This window comes from Anser brachyrhynchus, assembly GCF_964034855.1.
Source record: "Anser brachyrhynchus genome assembly, chromosome: 9".
In the NCBI taxonomy this organism is placed as follows: Eukaryota; Metazoa; Chordata; class Aves; order Anseriformes; family Anatidae; genus Anser; species Anser brachyrhynchus.
In genome coordinates, this window is record NC_137703.1 from 12,280,825 (window position 1) to 12,300,951 (window position 20,127).

The window sequence follows — 20,127 nt, forward strand, 5'->3', positions numbered from 1 at the left end:
AAGCGGGAGGAAAATCTCCAAGGAAAGCTTCTTCCTGAGAGCGTTTGTTTGTTATTTTTCCCATGGATCTAGGGATGGCGCTTGTGAGCATCTCAACTAGCCTGACAGCTGTAGAATATATGACCTGTCAAGCCCTCTTTTATTTCTCTTAAAGTACCTCTGTAAGAAAATGATTTGAAGTATATATATGTATATATATTTCAATCATATTTAGGGAGTAAAGAACAGGCTTGTTTTGTTTTGTTCAAAAACCTTTTATATTTCTTATAAACCTGGATATTTTTCCTTGAAAATAAGTGAAGAAAGAAAGAAGTAGAAAGCCAGTTCTGGTTAAATCCCAAGCGTCTCAGCTGTTGCATTCACATCCTTTGCCTTGCTCTCTGAAAAGCCTTCTCCATCATGCAGGGCTCTTCTGTGTCATTTGGTTAGTGGGGACATGGGGCAAGGTGCTGGTGGTGACTGCTAAATCACTGCAACTCTGGAAGTCATCACTCTGCTCCCCGCTAGCTCTTGCTCCCACTTGCCAACATTTGCCTGGTGCCTCGGGGGAGCTGGTACTGCCAGATCCAGGGCTGTACTTGGTCAGGGAGGAAAGCAGTGACCAGCTCCCTTTCCCTGTGCTTGCTGAGCTAGGGACCGAGGCCCACTCACAAAGCATACCCGGTGCAGCCAGAGCCACCTATTTCATTCCCAGTCTTCCCAGTAGTTAGAGGACCCGCTGCTGCCTTCCCTAGAAGTGCAGAAGCATTTCCAGGTGGATTTCTACCCTCTCATATGTGAGCTGTGGGCTGGTTCGCTCATTTCTCAGTACTCCTATGTGTGTGTGTATATATATATATATATTTATAGCATGTCTCTGCCTCTGAATGCATGTGCTCGTACGCATGCACTCGCACAAACTGTAGGTGGCACTTTGAGAATTAGCAAAGATGCTGCTGGGGCCTGCGTCGGAGCACGGCTCTTTGGACACCGAGCCAGGGGGAAGGAGGAACAAAAAATGGATCAGTTACTAGTGAGGATGGCAGAGAGGGAGCAGAGGCTCCCTGGAAAAAAAATACCCCTTATTCCTCATGTTTAGTTCACAGGGACTGTGGCATTGAGCTGCTGGCAGCCCCTTTGGGAGAGATGTGCTGATACCCCGTGCTTTTCTTTACAGTATGTCTCACTTACCTGCCTCAGAGGAGGAGGGCTGCTGTACTTATCGCCCCAGGAGCTCAGCTGGACATGAATACTAGCTGACCAGAGGAGAAACAGCTTGCTGAAAAGGTTTTATTGCTGTTCAGCGTGGAGCGAGCGAGTGCCAGACACAGATTATGTGTTTGCAGAGCTCCCGGCCCTCGCCTGCTTGAATTGTCAGGAGAGAAATTCAAACCCCACAGTGATCAATCTGCTGTCTGTCAGCATTTGGGAACCAAAGGGCAACCCTGGATCAATCTGTTCTTGGAGGCCTGTCCTCATTTCAGAGATTACCTCGTGTCTGCTGTGGCACATTAACCCTTGAGGTGCTGGGTGAGAGATCCATGTGCTCACGTGGGTATCACCTTTGCATGATGTCTTGCAGAGGGGTGCACAAACTTTGCCCCAGATTTGCTGACTGTATGCTTAATGCTGCTCTGTATGAGAGGGGGATTGGCCTCTCAGCTGTGTACTATAGCTCTACAGCACACAGAGGGCTTTCTTCTTCATTCTGGGCAATTTGTACCTAGATTTTGGGAGATTATTCTGCACTTGTAAGGCTCTCAGTGTCCCTGGAATGTGCATCTCCGGATGCAGTATTAGAGGATGGTAATGGAGAAGAGTTTGCTGTGGTCAACATAAACTGTGAGAAGCCAACAAATATTTCTCAGCCTGCTGAAAAGGTGCGGCAGGAAAACTTGCAAAGTTTCTGGCCTTTGCAGCATCTGGGAAAAGATAGCGAATGCCACCATGAATTTTTCAAAAGCACTAAGTGTCTTCAAAGTCTCTAGGAGTGGGGCCATGATGTGGAGAGTCTTGATCAGTGGTATTCAGGAAATTGTTGCTCTCTTACTCCTTGGAGATGTCCTTAGGGTCCCCAAGGTGCCAGACTTTTAGTCTCACACTGATAGAGCTGTTCTTACCTGGGGTGAGGCAGCCCCCAGTAGAACTTGGAAAAACAGCCATGGGAGGGGAATGCCATTTCACGGGCATGTGGGGTATTCTTAGTTTCTTGCAGTGAGACTTAGCTGCCAAAAAGGTAGAAGTGGAATGGGACCACGTACCTGTAACCTGCTGGCAGATGCTCTCAGAGGTAAGCCCAGTTAGAAAAGCAGGGCCAGGGCACGCCCAAGTGCAGAGCGTCTTCAGCCACTGCTCCAGCTCAACCAGTGCTTGCTCTCACCACGTGGACACTGGATTGGGATCAGTCCCTTCTCTGCTGACCGTTGGGCAACTGATTTCTATTCCTCTTTCCCTCTCCATGGTGAGTTCCCGAGAGCTCCTTTGTGCACTGACTGCAGCAGGCCTGGGTGGGGCAGGGTGGGCAGACGGACTTTATGCCTAGGGCTATGGCCAGCAGTACGCCTTTATTATCATCCACCCTGGAGCTGGTGGTGGGTTCTCTGCTTGAGGAAATAACCTGGGAGTTTGTATAATGTGAGGTCTTCTCTACAGTCTTTTAATTCTTTTTCTTTCATTTTGTTTGAAATTGATACCTGCAAGACACCATTGTATTAATCATGGTGTTTAAAGTGCAAGACTGTATCTTGCCTGTGTCAGTATAAGGGAATTAATTTGCAGGGCTATCCAGGGCTTTGCATGAGCACAGCGCCAGGTAAATCTGCATTCATAATCTGAGGTGTCCTGGGGGATGTTTCTCTAAGAATGCTGTGTATCAAAAAGATACCGAGACTGATGCACTCCCAGAACCGTGACTTCTTCCCATCCCATCCCATCAACACTTTCTGAAGTTTTTTAATGATTAAAAAAAGCAGCCATGTAAAATCTACAGTCTGCTTCTTTTTTCTTCCCTCCTCTCTCCCCACCAAACTCCCTTGAGTATGACATCATCTGAAGCACTGCTCATTTAGGATCTTCTGCTTTCAGTGCCAGATTACAATGGAGCCAGCAAAGCATGCTTTGTTAGCTTTGATTATGTTCAGCACGGCGCAGGGTGCAGCACAACAGCTGGAATAATTGAGATAATTTCTCAGCTCACGTGGGGGGGAAAGTGATGCAAAAGCAGGAGGAACGAGGAAGCAGAACTGGCAGTACAGGAGCAAGAGCGCAGCAGTGCCGGGGTGTTTCAGCAGCCGGGAGGTTTCAGCAACTCTTTGGGAGTGCTTGCACCAAGACGATCTGGACTCGTTACTGGAGGGTTGTGAAAGTTGCATCTTTGTGAAACTGCATTTGTCGGAGGCTCATTTCCTAAAGTATAAGGTGGGATCGGTGTTTCTGGCTCTCCCAAGGGGTTGTTTGTGATGCCCCATCCACTGCAGCGTGAATGCGCCGGTGGCTTTTATGCTGAAGATTCCCGAGGTGCTTTGAAAAAATTCTGTCCCAAAGCTTGTTCATAAAGAGGGTCACAGTGACAACAGCTCTGAGCAGCCACTTGAAGCTGGCAGAGGACTACGTCTCTCAGAAGCAGTGTGAGACCTGCCTGTGCACACAGGGACCTGCTCCCCCAGGAGCACTCTGCAGGAGTAGCTTTCTTGACTGTTTGTACTGCTTTATCTTAAAGGCATTTAGCTGAGTTGGGAAGTAGTTGAAGCCTGCCCAGGCTCACTCTGCTTTAGCTGTAAACGCTGTCTGTGCAACCAGCCAAGGCACAGTGAATCCGCCCTTAGCTTAGGCTTGTTGTGTATTCGGCTGCCCCTCCATCCTGCCAGGACAGAATATCTGTGAGGCCAGTTTGAGATTTTGGGGACAGAAGGAAGTAAGTTATCTCATATCTGTAGTGGTTATACAGTTTTGGAAATTAGTGTATATGTGTATACTTCAGGACTCTCTCAGTAAGATATTACCCCGGCATCCGCTTCCATGTATCCTGGCAATTAGGTTTTTGTGAATGGCAACTAGCCCACTTGCAGCAGTTACCCTCTGTTTCCAGCACTGGTCACCAGCCACTTGAGCAGAGATAAGATTTGCCTTTTTGCCTTCCTCTTCCATCACTCTGCTGTCCTTCCCCTCGCTACAGAGACATCTCTGTTCTGCAGGTGTCTGCAGCTCCAAACGAGTCTCAGGTAATTCTTCAGAGTCAGTCACATATTTCTAAAGCAAAACTAACAGCCTGATAGGAAAGCCAAGAAGCGTGTTTTGGATGCTACATGTACACAGCTATGTATTACAAAAAGCCTAACATGCCATGGTAAACTTTACTTAACAGACTACTTAATCTCTACAAATGTTAACCTCCAGGTTTTTATTTACTGAGCTGGTGGTTTATGATGCTATTGTCTAATTGAAATGTGTTCGTTCCTTCTCCTAGTGCCACCGCCAAGCATTTTACTGATATATGGCATGGGAACTGGATGGGATTTGTTTTCTTTCAGAATAAACTTGGGAGACAGATGGTGTTCAGGCGGTACAGATGTGACAGCTTCCATTGCCTTTTTAATGGAGCTTTTCTTGCCAGCTAAGCACTTTTATTTTCAAATGAAAAAAAATGTCGTTTTTCACTGGCACTGTAGGAAAACAAGCAGCAGTACAGGAGGACGGAGATTTAGATTTCTACATCCTCAGCAAAGAGGGTGTTTGCATCCAAAACCAGACCTGGAGGAGGCCTGAGCCCATTTCTCATCATCCCTCAAGCTCAGGCTGTTGCACACAGAGCAGCAGCGAGGAGAGTTCTCGTCCTTCCCTCTCCCTGCTGCTGCACTGCGTGCCTGGAGCTTTGCAAAGAGACCGGTGGCTTGTCCTTTCGGTACAGGTAGGGGGGTTGAGGCTCAGAGAAGGGCTCTGAGCTGCACAGCATCATAAAGCAGAGGGAGGGCTGGGAGCAGGGCCCAGCTTGCCTTGCTCTGGGGTCTGCATAGCAAGCACAAGGCTGAATTGCTCCCCTCGGGGTGGGCAAGGGCAGGCGGGCTGGGAGCAGGCTGCCAGAGGCAGCTGGCATTTACTGCAGCATCCAGACCTTTGCAGGTTGGGAAGGCTCAGAACAGCAGATTTGTTAGCAATGTGCTTTTTTTTTTATTTTTTTTTTTATTTTATTTGTTAGTTTTCCCCTTGTACAGCTCAGGAGCTTGACCCAACAAAAGAAGTGCTATTTCATTCAATTTCAGTAAAACACTGTTATTTACCATGGGGAGACACAGCACTGCTGCTTTGCATGGAGGATAACTATCTCGGATTATCACAAAGGTGAAGAGTCCAGTAGAAGTGTAGTTAACTCCTTTCCAGAGCATCTTACAGGCAGTCTCACTGTGACGTTACTGCACACCTCAGCCAAGGCTGTTCCAGGGGCTGTTGTCTCCAGCAGTCCTCGGCTCTCTGCTTCTACTGTGGGTGCCCTCCCCTGCTAGCTAGTTGCTGGCCACTTGCACGAAAAGCCCTGGAAAACAGTGATAAGGGAGGCCAGGGCTGGCTCCAGCCCATCTCTTAGAAGCTGTTCACCTTCCGTAAGCCAGTGCTTTCAGCAGTGTAAGCTGGAGAAAGAAATCAGAGCTGCCCTGAAACCCACGGGACTCATGCCAACTGGGCTGGAGTTTCAGTCCGGAACAAAGACTGGAGCTTTCTGAAATGCTGCAAAACGGGAAATTTTGGCCACAAGCCTCTTTCACTTTTGAGTAAAAAGGGCTTTTTTTGTTGTAGTTTGGTTGGATTTTGTTTGTTTGCTTATTTATGTATTTAAACCAGAACCAGACTTGCTCCCAGCTCTGAGGCCAGGCTGTCAGCATGGGCATGGCTGAAGCCGTGTCCCTGGTGCACCCAGAGCGGAGCAGAGCACAGCTGGCAGCCTGGCACAGCGCTGCTACGAAGCTCAGGCCATTTATTTGCTGTCAGGAAGGCCGAGCAGGCTGTCAGCAGGCTGCCGTCATGCATCGCTCTCTGCAGACTGCCTGTGGACACATGGCTGGGGGACCTGGGGGTCCGTGGTGGCCCCGGCTGTCTCTGGGCTGGTTGGTTACAAACACTGCTAGAAATACTCCGAGCAGCCATCTGTGCTGAGATGACCTTGTCTCTGTGTATCCGTCGTAGCTGCATGGCTTTAATGTGCTCGTGTTCATGGGTTGTTGTTAATTTTCATGTCTGACACCGGCCAGCAGAGGAAGGAAGGCCTGGTTTGGTTCAAAGCAAAAGCCAACCTAGGGCCTTGGATCTCTCATTGATCTAGTGGTGGCTAGAAATCTTCCACAGCCCCCTGATCCAGCCGTTTTGCCTGGGATGAGGACAGCTGGTGCTGGGGACGTGGTTTGACACCACGGATGAGGTGACCAAAGGGCTGCCTGCTCCCACAGCCGCGGGCCTGCAGCCAGGCTCTTCCTCACTGCTGGACACGAGCTGTCGTCCCACGTGCCAGTGCCTGCTCTTGGCTGCCTCTGGGGTGAGTTTGGTCAGGGGCTACACCAGCAAGTCGTTGTCTTCTGGGTTAGTGCTTTCGACTGACCCCAGAGAGGGGCAGGTGAACGGCACTGTGAGCGCGAGGGGCAGCCCCAGCTCTGGCAGCAGGTAATGGCTGCTCCGGCCTAGCTGGGCCCAAGACACAGAGACAAATGCTTTTCTGGTCTGGGACCAAACCTCACTTCAAACCCACGGATAGCTGGTGCAGAGCATGGCATGAATTCGCTCTTCAGTTTTGAAGGAGATGATCTGTCTGCAGTGAACCAGGGAGGCTTTGTGTAGAGTGGCTTTTGTGCCAGACGTCAACTGGGATCACCACACGGCTGACATGAGCAAGTCCAGGAGGTTCATAAAGCACCTAGATGATAACTTCTTGGTGCAGGTGCTAAGAGAGCCAACTAGGAAAGGTGCCCTCCTAGATCTGTTGCTGGAGAACAGAGAGGGTCTTGTGGGAGATCTGGCAATTGGCGGCCATCTCAGTCATAGTGACTATGAAGTGGTTGAGTTTAGAATTTATGGTGACAGAAGGGAAACTGTCACCAAAACTTCAGCCCTGGATATGGGGAAAGCAGACTTCAGGCTGCTCAGGGAACTAGTCAGCAAGGTCCCCTGGGAAACTGCTTTTGAAGGCACTGGCGTCCATCAGTGCTGGTCAGTCTTTAAGCACTACCTCCTAAAAGCACAAGATCAGGCGATTCCAAAATATTGGAAGTCAGGCAAGCAGGGCAGAAGGCCGGCCTGGCTGACTAGGGAACTTCTACTGGAGCTTAGGCAAAAAAAGAAGGTGTACGGCTGCTGGAAGGAGGGTCAGGCAACGAGGAAGGAATACAGGGATGCTGTTCGTGTTTGTAGGGAGAAAATTCGTGTGGCCAAAGCCCAACTAGAGTTGAAGCTGGCCATGTCTGTGGGAGACAATAAAAAAGGTTTTTTTAGATATGTGAACAGAAAAAGGAGAACCAAAGAAAACATATGTCCGCTACTAGATGGGGAGGGTCTCCTCACAGACAATGACATAAGCAAAGCAGAGACATTTAATGCCTTCTTCGCCTCTGTCTTCAACACTGATGATGGGCTTTGGGACCCAGGGTACCCTGAGCTGGAGGACTATGACGGTGGGAATGATAAACTCCCAACCGACCCTGAACGTGTGCGGGATTTGCTGCTCCACCTGGATCCATACAAGTCCATGGGTTCGGATGGGATTCATCCCAGGGTGCTTAAAGAGCTGGCTGACGTCATCACAGGACCTCTCTCAATTATTTTTCAACGATCTTGGGAATCTGGAGAGGTCCCATTGGACTGAAAGCTGGCAAATGTTGTGCCAATTTTCAAGAAGGGTAAGAAAGAAGACCATAGCCTGTCAGTCTCACGTTAGTGCCTGGTAAAATTATGGAGAGGATGATCCTTGAAGTTATTGAAGCGTACCTGGGGGACAATGCAGTCATTGGTCCCAGCCAACACGGGTTCATGAGGGGTAGGTCCTGCCTAACAAATTTGATTTCTTTTTATGATAAGATCACCCATCTAGTCAATCAAGGGAAACCAGCTGATGTGATCTTTTTGGACTTCAGCAAAGCTTTTGACACGGTTTCCCATAGGATCCTACTGGACAAAATGTCCAGCATACAGCTAAACAAAAACATCATGCAGTGGGTGAGCAATTGGCTGACGGGCAGGGCTCAAAGGGTTGTGGTAAATGGGGCCACATCAGGCTGGCGGATGGTCACTAGTGGGGTCCCTCAAGGCTCCATTTTAGGGCCAGTCCTCTTCAATGTTTTTATAAATGATTTGGATGTAGAACTAGAAGGTGTTTTGAGCAAATTTGCTGACGACACCAAACTTGGAGGAGTTGTGGACTCGGATGAGGGTGGAAAGGCCTTGCAGAGAGATCTGGACAGACTGGAGAGCTGGGCGATCACCAACCACATGAAGTTTAACAATGGCAAGTGCCGGGTCCTGAACCTGGGACGGGGCAACCCTGGCTATACGTACAGACTGGGCGACGAGACGCTGGAGAGCAGTCCCGCAGAGAGGGATCTGGGGGTTGTGGTTGACAGCAAGTTGAATATGAGCCAGCAGCGTGCCCTGGCAGCCAGGAGGGCCAACCGTATCCTGGGATGCATCAAGCACGGCATTGCTAGTCGGTCGAGGGAAGTGATTGTCCTGCTCTACTCTGCGCTGGTGCGGCCTCACCTCGAGTACTGTGTGCAGTTCTGGGCACCACGGTACAAAAAGGACATTAAACTGTTGGAGAGTGTCCAGAGGAGGGCGACGAAGATGGTGAAGGGCCTAGAGGGGAAGATATATGAGGAGCGGCTGAGGTCACTTGGCCTGTTCAGCCTGGAGAAGAGGAGGCTGAGGGGGGACCTCATCGCAGTCTACAACTTCCTCACGAGGGGGAGTGGAGAGGCAGGTGACCTATTCTCCGTTATCACCAGTGACAGGACCCACGGGAATGGTGTCAAGCTGAGGCAGGGGAAGTTTAGGCTGGACATCAGGAAGAGGTTCTTCACCGAGAGGGTGGTTGCACACTGGAACAGGCTCCCCAGGGAAGCAGTCACTGCACCAAGCCTGTCTGAATTTAAGAAGAGATTGGACTGTGCACTTAGATGGTCTAAACTTTTGGGCAGACCTGTGCAGTGCCAGGAGTTGGACTTGATGATCCTTATGGGTCCCTTCCAACTCGGGATATTCTATGATTCTATGATTCTATGATCTGTCTGCAGTGAACTAGGGAGGCTTTGTGTATGGCTCCTCTTCACGGTGCGGTCTCTTGCAAATCACCCTGCTGCTAGGTGGCCGCGGTCTCAGTTCATCCAGCTCCTAACATATTTTGCTGTTTATCAGTTTAATTGCAAGGGGCCTGCTGCCATGCTATCTGACTGCAGAGCACCAGTTTAAGTGGCTATAACCCTGGAAGTCCGTGCCTGTATTCTCAGGCCCAAATCCCTCTGCCTCATGCAGGCATGCTGTGTCAAACTAGATAAGTGGGTAAATGCTGAAAATTTAGCAATTTAGCACATGTGCAAAGCTGCCAACTGGCAGGAATCCTCAGAGTGGTAAGATGAAACGTTCTGAGTTACAGAACAAAATGTCTGTGCTGGGGTACCGAACTACACATATTTAATGCACTATTACTGAGGTTCAGTGGAAAACCAGAATGAAAGCTATTTAAACAAATTCTTGCCTCATGTAACGTTGTCGTAGTCCAAGTCATTCCTGAGTATATCATGAAAGACAACATTACGCGGCTTTTGTTCAATACCAATTCCTTGTCTGTTTCAAATAATAGCAAGCATTTTTCAAAAAAAAAAAAAAAAGAAAAAGGGGTTGCTTAGACGTTAGGGAAAATAAAGTTAACAGACATCAGAACTCTGTCTTGGGGAGTTCGCTGCAAGGCAGACACGGGTATAGCAAAAATAATTAGCACTGAATACTGATAATTTATCTACTGGGATAGTAGCATCGTTAGAGATGTCCAAATTTTATTTTATCTGCATCCTTATGGGTTGGATTTTTGGAAGAGAGCTTCCATGTTTCCAGCAGTGAGTTTCTGATGAGGCTGGCAGAAGCACAAGGACTCTGTTGCAGCAGGGAGGAGGGCTCACGTCGGGGTTCGGAGCCAAGTGGTCCCATGGTCCCCATTCGGGAAGAGTTCATCCAGAAGGTCCGTGTTGGACAGCGTTCCTCTGGGAATACCGATTCAGTGTCTGGGTTGCATCGTGTAGGGATGGTTGTGAAAGTCACTTTGGCACTGACTGTGCCCTCCTGTTTATCTGACTTACAGCTATCAGCGGGTCTGCTCTAAAGCCCAGTGAAGGTGAAGAACAGGTCCTTTGCTGAGGAGATCTTCGTGGAGCTCACTGAGGAGCTCTTGCCACTCCAGAAATCTCCTTCTAGCAGGGAGTCGTGCTGCATCCCAAAGCAACTAAGCATACATGCGCTTAACGAACTCAAGTTCAACTCCTTTCACCGACCAAAATAAATTGTTTCCATGCCTGCCCAGATTGTAAATTAGTAGAACAAACAGTCATTTAAAATGAATGATTTCAAGTCAGAGGAATACAAATCAGAGACTGTATTTCTTCTCACTGGAGGAATAATGTTTCACCAAAAATATTACTTAGATTTTCAATCTTCTGTAGACCAGACAAAGGATCTTCATTATCAAGCAATCAACAGACAATAAAATCAGCTCTGACTCCACATCTGACATGGCCTGGCTTTGACAGATCATTCCCTTTGGTGCCTTTACACGTAGCGAATGTTGCCAGCTGCCAGGGCGCACATCTTTATTTGGCTTGTGTGGAGCTGGACGCGGAAAGGTTTTACCTCAGAATTCACCAATTCTCTTAGACTGCAGCTCCATCTTTTCTGCCATCCTCACCAGCGTTGCTTTCCTCCACCTGGGCCACGAAGCTGGGGGGTTAGTGGGTGAGCCAGGGTCATGGCTCTGCTGAAGAGGTGTGGGTGAAGGCAGGACAGCCGTGTGGACCACGTTACAAAAGGTTGCCCTCGGACTGGTTTAGATGTCTGACGAACCTGTTATTCAGAAGCGAGCTCCTAATTTGATACAGGCTGCTGGAAGCATGGGCACCGAAGTCCAGTTGCACGAAGTACAGCACAGCCTGAACTGCAAACGCTTCGGGCCTGATTCGGGCTGCAGCAAAGTCACCAGGACTCTCTCACTGCCTCCAGTGGGGTTTTGATGCGATCCTTACTGAATAAACAATCAGGAAGTAAACATGTATAGAATCTGATTACCTGGTCTCCAGCCTCTTGATGAACTCTCTGCTGCATCATGTAAATACAGCTTTGGCACGTCAAATTCCAGCAAAACGCAGCAGCCCTTCCATCGTCCCGCTGCGCACCTCTGGCCAAGCTCATCTCTGACTGCTGGTCATACGTCGTGAGGGTCTGCTACACAAGTGGCAAGGCTATGATTTACATCTGGCCTTTCTGGCCTAAATAATCAATGGTGAGATCTTTTTTACATGAACTTTAAACAGCTGCAAGTGCCTGCACCAGGTAGCAAATCTTCCCCATAAGCCCTCAGCCTTTCCATGACCCACCATGGCTCCAGGATTGCCAAGACGCTGCCCTGAGATGATCCAAAAGCTCTCTCTTATTTTAACAACACGGCTGTTTGCTATTCTGTCCAGGAGCAGTAAAGCTATCAATCATCCAGAAGGAGACCATTTTAAAGCACACTAAACAGCAAATAATTCTCTGCCCGGGATATTAAAATATCACAAACCACAAATTTCCCCATGTTATTGCCTTGTAGCTGACATCTGTCTGTGTTAGCACTGAGGGACCACGAACTGAAGAGCAGCTTGATCTATAGACTGCAGTAGGTCTATAGACTGAGGAGGTGATGCGCTCATACTAAGACTAGGGTAAAAGACTGTGCACAAGAGAGCCTTGTGCAGACTGCTCCCAGGCTTTGCATTGCTTTTGCAGCCCCTTCTTCTCCAATACATTGACTTATAATCGCTGCTGTGTTTGAATGGCGTGTCCATGGGGTAGGTACAGTTGGACATGTCAGGTAGATGCTTGGCCAGCATGTCTGGCACAGACCTCTTTGTGAAGGAGAGGGTATCTGCATCAATTGCCGCCTCATTTTGGGGCCCATCTGCTCTTTTGGACCTGGGAATTATTGCCCTAATGACATGCATGCAGTACATCTGTGCCCTCAGCTATTCAAAAACAGTGTTTAGGGTGCTGACCAAGTCAGAGTCTAAGTTATCTTCACATGCTCCTGCAGAGTCAGATCCATCCAGACATCACATGTCCTGGCACAAGGAGTATTACTGGGGAGATAAGAAGGGCACGAGGCTACAGCCATACATAGACTGACACACTCTCTCTCCAAAAAGAAAAAATTATTTGTACAGTCTGCTTGTCCTTCCCAGCCCTTAGGTACTGTTAGATAAACACTGTTAAATAAAATCCTGCAGATGTGGAACAGAGGAGCTTCTCCTAAGTTAAAATCAAGAATGAGGGGCATCATCTGGCATTAAGGGAGAGGTTTTGGAAACAAAGGAGGACAAAGCCCTGTACTGCCCTGTGGAAAGATACTGTATATAGCTTTGGGTGACACAGGAAAATTGGCACATAGCAAATACAAGGTCTGGATTTTAACACCGAGAGACTCTATGTTATTTCCTGTGATCCTCTGACACTGTGCAGTCATTTTGTAGCTCCGAAAATGATGGTCAAGGTTTGACAAAAGGTATAGCTCATCAGTATGTGCAGAAGCATCTGCAAAATCCAGATGGGAAAATGACCTTGGCTCCTGCAGTTAAAGAGAAAATGAGGCTTGGGCAAGATTAATTCCCAGGGTTGCACACTGATTTCATTGGAGATGCCCTAAGGGTGAGTTTGATTCTGAATCCCTTAGAGTTTCCAAAACAAAGCAAAATCGAGGTGGGTGGCAGTATGGAACTGATGTGGGGTTTTGTTCTCTTGTTTTTTTTTGTTTGTTTGTTTTTGCCAATTGTTTCAGTACAAGCTACCATGGTTTAAAACTTATTCCTGCAGATTTGCAGTAGCAGACAACTGTTTGACAAAGAAAAAGTAAGCCTTCACCTTAAACAAGCTCATGCTGCCTTCGGAAAGATTTCACTTCATTGATGAGCCTGCCTTTCCATTCCAAGTACCTCCAGCTTTGACTCTCCGGAGTGCATCCATTCTGCCTCTTTGAAGCCACCGCCTGCTGATGTGTTTGCAGAAGCTTCTCCCAGGGAATGTATTTTTGAACAGAAAAATGGTTTTATTGAATTAATAATAGATGGTCTTAAGCTGCAACAGTTGAAGCTTGATTTCTATATGGATGTGGACTCCAAACTTTGTGCAGGTCTACAGCGAGGTTATCGTGATCCTTGACAGTCAGATATATTCCACTCTTAATCTTCGTGTTGTTTGAAATGCCATTGCTTTATAAGAGGCCTATTCCATCAACTGAAATAGTACAGTATGTGTATTTGGAGATTAAAGAAAAAAGAGGCAAGCAGAGAATTTTAAAGTTGGCTTCTGTTCTATAGGGGAAAGATGCGGAAAGAGAATCTGAAGATGGAGGACTTGAATTTAAGCCTCTTCCATAGCAAAGTTGTGTCTCTGAGTCTGCGTGATTAGCTGTGGTGCCACACACTGACTGTACGGTGTGAATTCAGATTTATGTCCTACACTGCAGCCCAGTGACCCTGCTGGGAGAATCACCCAAGCCTTGCTAGTGACGGGCAAACCTTGCAGTGCCCTGAGTGCGACCTTGTGAAAGTTCATTACAAAACTGTGTGAAAACCACCCCTCTGAAGCTCAGAGGAAAACTTCTGTAGATTTATGGCTGAGATGGGAATTACTTGTGTAGCCATTTATTGGTGAGACAGTGAGTGGTTCCTGCATCCATGCCAGAAATCAATGTCTTCCCAGTGAGTTGCTCCCTATTGCTTCTGCTGTCTGTTCTGTCTGATGTGCAGGAAGCACAGAAAATAGCGGAAATTAAACACGAAGATAACACAAAGTGAAACACACCTCTTTTTGATCTTCAAATTGCACTGGCTTGCCTCTTTGTTTAACGGTGAATTCTGCAGAATTATTTCATTTGCCAGTTTGTGCAGTAAGTTGGAAAGCAGAATTAATAAGAAGGAGTGTCAGCGTCAGAGCTGGTAAGTGACCTCTGTGAGGCATAGTCAAAGTGGAAGCTCTTTGCCTTTCCAGGGTCCCGTTATCATAGTTATCATATCCTGTTATCATATCATAGCAGACTACTTCATAAGCCAAAACCTTGTCATCCTTGTCCCAGCCCTGCAGCACGGCTGCTTGCCAGCGGGTGGAGACCTCATGCACCACGAGCACCGAGCAGGGACACCAGCACAGGGGTGCTGACATCTCCGTGTCATAGAGTTTGGGGTGCTGGCTCTGCCTCGTCTGGACCAGGGTGCCCTGAGGACTCAGCAAGCACAAGCTTCCAGGGAATCCGGCCCCTGAGAAAGGAAAGCAGCACTGCATTTACCAGCCAAGCCAGGAGGAGCTGGATGAGACTTAAATGTCACCAAAGTCCCAGTTTAGGGACTGGCACTAAGATGGAGTCAATGATGGCTTTTTTCCTTGCAATTTGTCTCAGAGCTAAAGAAATTAAATTCACCCAAGTACATCTAGAAGACATTGTCTGACCTACATCGACCTTCACAATGCCATTTAGTTTGACTGCCTGGCCAACAGTTTCTTCCTCCTCTGTGCTGCTCCTTCATCTTTGTATCAAGCAATGGGCACGAGGGGTAGTCAGCAGCTACCTAAGATGCAGATTAACACACGAGGTTAGCACAGCAGAAACACGCTGCTTTCTTCTACTGGCTCTGCTCAGTATTTAAACTGAGATATTTAGTTCCCATGGGGAAAATTGTACTAGAATAGAAAAAGGCACAGCATGTAGCTATTATTGGGGCAGTGATTGTAATGAGCATGGAAAATGGAACAATATATAACCCATTCTTAATAGACTCTTGGGATGGTTATCCTCTGCTCCTCCTCAGATTCCATAACCAGACACTTTTTATTTTTTTAATTGGTAATGCATTTTTTTTCCTCTCTGGAGAGCTCAGATCCATTTGTATTGCTCAGTAAACATTAATGGCATTTCCCAAAGATGAATTACCTCCATGCCTGCACCAGAGCACAGTGTAAATGAAACAACCTATATATCTTCTCTCTTTCGAAGCAGCTGTTTCACTAGAGTTCCTTGTCCTTTCCAGAAGGCTATGAAAGGTCAAATCCTCCAACTGCCTCAGGTGGGGATGCTCTGGAGCTTGTGTGAGCTCCTTACGACATCGCAGTGATCCCTGACGTTTGCACTGGTGAGATGAGCCCTGGATCTATGGTGACCAAGACCTCTTTTGCCCAAAGTCCGAGAGGGCAGCAGGCTGGGGAGGCATCCAGCTTTCAGTGCATTTAGCAGTTAGTTATCCAGGTATCATGAATTGAAATGCTCTGTGATGAATTGGTACTTTTAGCTTTAACTTTGTGGTCACGAAGGTTTGAGCAGATTTGGGATGCTCATATGCCCAAAGACAATGCTGAAAATGTATCAGCTGGCTTATGGCATTTCATTGTCCTTAGTCAGGGTGTCCAAGAAGACCATCACAAAATTTGCCAGTGCCACGATAATTCTTCAGCAGTAAAAGCAGAGCAGTCAAGGCTTGCTCTGTGCTGCTGAGGAGGAGGTAGGCTTTGCTGTCTTTTACTCCATGGAAACAGCCTTCAATCAGCCTGAGGGCTGAAGCATTGGCTGTGGGAGAGGGAAGACGTGAACGCCATGGAAACCATTCTGCTTCTCTGAGGCAGTGCCGTGGTGTTTCTCCTGATTTTACTCATAGGTGCTTGCAGGGGGTCATCCCAAAGCAGCAAGTGAACACCTAGTTCCAGTTTGGGGAGAGGAACCTGGCCCTGCAGACACTCATGACTTTTCTTGTTGCCTTTATTTTTCTTGATGGAACTTGACATGCAGACATTTAGGACCAGGACTATACCACAGTTGCTGGGGCTCTAGTGTTGGCCATATTTTGAGTCTAAGCCCTCCCTCATTGTTGGAGTCCCTGTGTTAAAAGTAATGCATTTGAGTTTATGCCCATTAGGAAAGCTTGGTTTTGTTTGCTTAACTGATGACTGTTCAGAGCCTTCTCTTTTAGGAACTGTAGCTCTCAAAAAGACAGTTTTTTAATGTTTGCCACACGTCTGTGTTTCAGCTTTGCTGGCATGAAACCAGGCAAGATGGCACTTTTCATTTCCTGCTAGCTGCAATCAGCCTGGGGAGCTTACACTGCTCGCATGTCAGCTTTGCTGAGGGAATGCGGACATTGCATCCTTCTGGTGAGTCCGCACTCGTGGTGCACAACCGGTGCACTTTAAGGCATAAAGGTGCAAAGTGAGGCTGGTGACAGCTTGAAGAATTGTGTGGGCTCTATCAGCCAGACCCTATCTGAGCGCAAATTTTAAAAAATGGTGTTGACAGACAACTTTCGTAACTTGCTTTGTTGAGTGTTAGCTTCACTTTACAGCACATCGTCATATGGCAGTGCTGACACGTGGCATGACTTGCTGGCACGTCTTTTGTGCTGGTAGCTTTTTCTGATTTTTTTTTTTCCCCAGTAAATCCCTGATGGCACAAACTGGAGCTGTATTATCAAGTTTTGCTCTTGATGCATAAGCAAGAAGAGCTTTTTTTGTACAGCATGTACTGGCAGAGCAGTGCAGCCATCACAATTAAAAGACAGTCAAGGGTGGAACATAACGATTCCTTTACATTAAATGTATTTCTGTGTGAGGAAGAGCTTTCTGCCGTTGGACTTAAAAATGTCTGAATTCTTCCATTCATTCAAAAGTCATGGCAGCATCTGTTATTTTGAGAGCAAAGGTTTGCTGCAGGCTTAGCAGAGCTAACAGTTGCCAGGGGCTAGGTGAGATGAAAACATCTTACTTTTATGACACACATTTTTGGGCCATTTTCTGTGCTAGAGGTACTCCCAGTGCCATGCAACCATAGCTGGGAAGAGAATTTGTCCTCGTAGTATTACGCAGGCTAGGCAAGGCTTGTAGCTGCTATAACATTAAACTGATTCACAGAGCGCCAGAAATGGTTGTGGCACATATGGATAAATAAATAAATAAATAAAGTCACTCATCAGGACTTTGACACTGGGAAATAACAGTGAGAAACAATGACGAGACTGTAGGAGCCTCACAAAAAAAAAAAAAACTCTCTCCTGACTCCCCTTTTCCTTGATGGATAGGCGACAAAACCCCTATGGCCTCATTGAGAGGGAGCCTGGAGAGAAAGCCTGCGAGGCACCTGAGTCAAAAAATGCGTGGAGCCCTATGTGGTGCCTGCAAGCTGTGAGTTTTCCCGGGCATGTGGAGAGCGCTGGGGCACCTGGAGCCGAGCAGCTCCTGGGCAAGAGCTGCTGCAGCCAGACCCAGCACGGAGCTGGGCTGTGAGGCCCCAGTGGGTTTGAAGCTGTCCTGCTTCACCTGCGTTACCCCATGAGGGGTAATTCCAGCTTCCTTACAGGTCAGGAGGTGCACGGTGTTTCCTGAGGTGTGTGAGAGGGTTTCATTGTGGTTAGACGCCACCAGCTGTGGCTCACTGTTTGCCAAGGCCTGGCAGAGACCTGCTCTCCACGCCCTCCGAGGCAGTGCAGGCCCTGGGTGTGACCAGGATTAGTTAGCTCTCACTGTGGGCCTGCACAGTGAGGGTCACCTGGAGGTGATTAGCTCAAACACAATGGGCCAAAACAGAAGATTATTTTCACATTTGGGCCTGAAATGGCATTTCCAGGGGCTGTAGCAGAGTTTGGCAAAAGAAAATTGGCAAGGCAGAGGCCCCACGTGGGCGTGGGGGGAGCTGCACAACAGAAAAACCAGCACGGGGACCCGCTGGAGCTGCTGTTTGCTCGCTGGGGTCTGGCAAAGAGCGTCCTGCACACAAGGGCACAGCAATTTTTGGTCTCATGTTCTGGATCTGCTGGAGATGCCAGCAGTGATGTTAGCAGGTTGCCCAGGGCTGGGCCCGAAGAGGCGTGTGGTACCAAGGTGTGTGGTGCCAAGGGGTGCTGCGGCTGCTCTCGTCCGAGGCCAGTGTTGGGCTTTCCACCCAGGAGAGCAGCCGGGGAAGTTCATGCCTAGCATAGCCCTGAGCCATTCCCTGGGGAAAATGCTGGGAAAGCAAGCAGAGCCCAACTGTGTAGCTCCAAGGTATTTATTAAAAGTGAAGGGAGACCCTTCCCTGGCAGGTCAGCCAGGACTGGTGCGAGGTGAGGGGCTCCCAGCTCTCAGGCGACTTGAAATTCAACTCTCATCCCCCCCCAGGAGCTACCACAGAAGCAGGAACCACAGCAAATTCTGTGCCACTGTGTGAACGCCAGGGCTGCGGCACGAATGCCCAAACCGTGCCCTGGCTGCTTGGTGGCCTGATTAGTTCAGGGACCTGCTTGCTCAGCGCATTGCTCTTGAAGCTCCAGATCTTTCACTGCACATCTCCCCAGTGAGTTAGCAGCTGTCGTGTCTCCCCACACCCCCACCGCCTTAGTTTGGGGGGGGGGGGTATCTATAGTCTGTGAGGAAGCTGAAATGTAGACCACGAGCTGTATCAGGTAAGACCGGGCTGGGGGGATGCCCCCAAGGTAAACCTGTATTCGTGACCCAGTGTTGTGGGAGTGGGTGTTCTGAGGAGGGAAGGCGTGACTTACCCCCAGCATGCCCCAGCAAGCTTCACTGCCGGTGTGTGCCTTTTAAAGCTAGCGTTGGGCTGCTGTTGGTGCTGTGCTGTCAGCCCACAGGCACCGGTCCCTTGCTGTCCCTACAGCACAGGCAGGCTGCCTGGAGGTTGATGCAGCACCGCCACAACACGAGGCTCTTTACTTCATGGTTTCAGCTTTTCAAACCACAAAAAACCATACCCGAAATGCATTCCTTCATGCTGGTCCTGGGAGTCTTCCATAACCTTGAGATGTGGCTGTCTCCTTGCCCTCCCCTCTCGGGGCCTGTGCAGCCACTCACCCAGCCCTGCCACGTGCCCATGCTGCCGAGGGCTGCTCAGCGCCTGGGTCAGCCACAGCATCCTGGGGACGACCATGGCCCGAGCAGCAAAACCTCCCCCAGCCAGGGCAGCGCATGCTTTTACAACAGCATCTCCATCACATCGATACTTTGCTGGTCTCTCCTGCAGCTCCTGGGTGCAGAAAGGTCACAGGCCACCGTTACTGTGTGCGGGCACAGAAATGCCAGCTGCCCATAGCACTGCCCATGGAGTGAGGCTGTGTGGTTCGCTGCTGACCCCAAATGGCAAGGAGAGCAGGTGAGAGGGAGAGCCCTGCTCACACCGCAGCTGATGCAGGCTGAAGCAATGCCCCCGGGCTCTCTTTAGGAAGCCAGGGGGGGTTTATTCTTGGCACCTGAGCCTGACTCAGAAGTGAAAAACGGCAGCTCATGCTTTCCTCTGTATTTTGGAGTAAGGCCATACTCATACCCAGGCTGCCGCATCATCTCAGGGCTTCCCTTCCTGTAACAGACTTGGCTGTGGTGAGGCTTTGTGTTAGAGGGGTTTGTAGCTTAGGCTACAGGTGTAAAATGAGATGTGTGGATCCTCTGCACGCTGGCAGAAAGGGCAGCAGCTCCTCACCCCCTCGCTGCCCTGTACCCACCTACGCCTTTGTTCCAGCGTTGCAGCCCCTGCCCCCCCCACGCAGTGCATGTCTGCTTACTCCATCTCTCCTTCCCCTTTGCTTCTAACTCTCCCCTAATAAATATGATCATTTCATCCGGCAAGACCTGAAACCCCATTTCTAAAACTCCCCTGGCAACTAATACAGTAAAACAAGCCTATAAATATAAATAATTATGATAAAAAGGCATAAAAGGGCAGACGTGGGTCAAACGTACTCGCATAGTGACACGAGCAACAAATAACTGCACAGTGCTTGACTGTAGATGGAAAAAGCTGAATACAGAGCTGCTAGTTTGTTGCCTGTAACTGTCAGACTCCTAATTCGGACAGGCCATATTTTATTGATAGCAGGGTAAACACAGCCATAATCCATCCCTACCGTTCCTGCTGTG

The 20,127-nt window shown here is 48.6% G+C and overlaps 1 long non-coding RNA gene across 1 annotated transcript in view; it reads left to right on the forward strand.

Annotated features, from left to right (window-relative positions):
* The window catches only part of LOC308199685, a 106,284-nt gene extending 86,175 nt beyond the window's left edge, over window positions 1-20,109 (forward strand). Inside the window, exon 3 of the long non-coding RNA XR_013954857.1 lies at window positions 10,304-20,109. This is a non-coding gene — a long non-coding RNA (uncharacterized lncRNA). The remainder of the gene's footprint in view (window positions 1-10,303) is intronic.
* Window positions 20,110-20,127: the final 18 nt, after the last annotated feature.